Raw genomic sequence first — 765 nt, 5'->3', positions numbered from 1 at the left:
TCTCTTTCCAGTGATGGCCGACTAGGCCATGTTCTGATACATATGCAGCTAGAGTCAAGAGCTCCGGGGTACTGGTTAGTTCATAATGTTGTTCTACCTATAGGGTTGCAGATCCCTTTAGCTCCTTGGGTACTTTCTCTAGCTCCTCCATTGGGGGCCCTGTGATCCATCCAATAGCTGACTGTGAGCATCCATTTTAAGGACATTTTAAAGTAGATTATATGTATAGAATGAAATGATTTTGAGGTTTAGGGGACTAGAAGATGGGACAAGGTTGTAGCTCTTAAGATTTACACATATTACTTTATTTATTTGTTTATTCATTTATTTGTTGTTTCAAGGTTTTTAGGTGTATACACCTCAATAAATAACATACCAAACTCTTTTACCCACTGAGCCATCTCACTGGGCTAACACATTAAAAAATTAATACATACATATTTTTTAAAATTAAAGATAATTGTGTCATTTCCTGCATTTCCTTTTCTCTGTCTAGGCCCTCTGTGTTTCCCCACAAAGTCCTTCTCAAGTTCCTGGCATCTCATTTTTAACTGATACAGTTACACAGTTACAAATGAACATTCACACTCAGGTACACACACATACATGCACATATACACACACACACACTATATATATATATATATATATATATATATATATATATATATATATATATATATATATATATATAGCAAATGCTTGTTTCTGAACCCTTTATTTGTCTAACATTCTTTACATGTTTTGTTTTCTTTCTTTTATGTG

The sequence above is a fragment of the Mus caroli genome, unplaced genomic scaffold (assembly GCF_978045245.1).
Source record: "Mus caroli unplaced genomic scaffold, Mus_caroli_1 scaffold_14, whole genome shotgun sequence".
In the NCBI taxonomy this organism is placed as follows: Eukaryota; Metazoa; Chordata; class Mammalia; order Rodentia; family Muridae; genus Mus; species Mus caroli.
The sequence above is the reverse complement of the archived record's forward strand: the minus strand, read 5'-3'. Positions refer to the sequence as shown.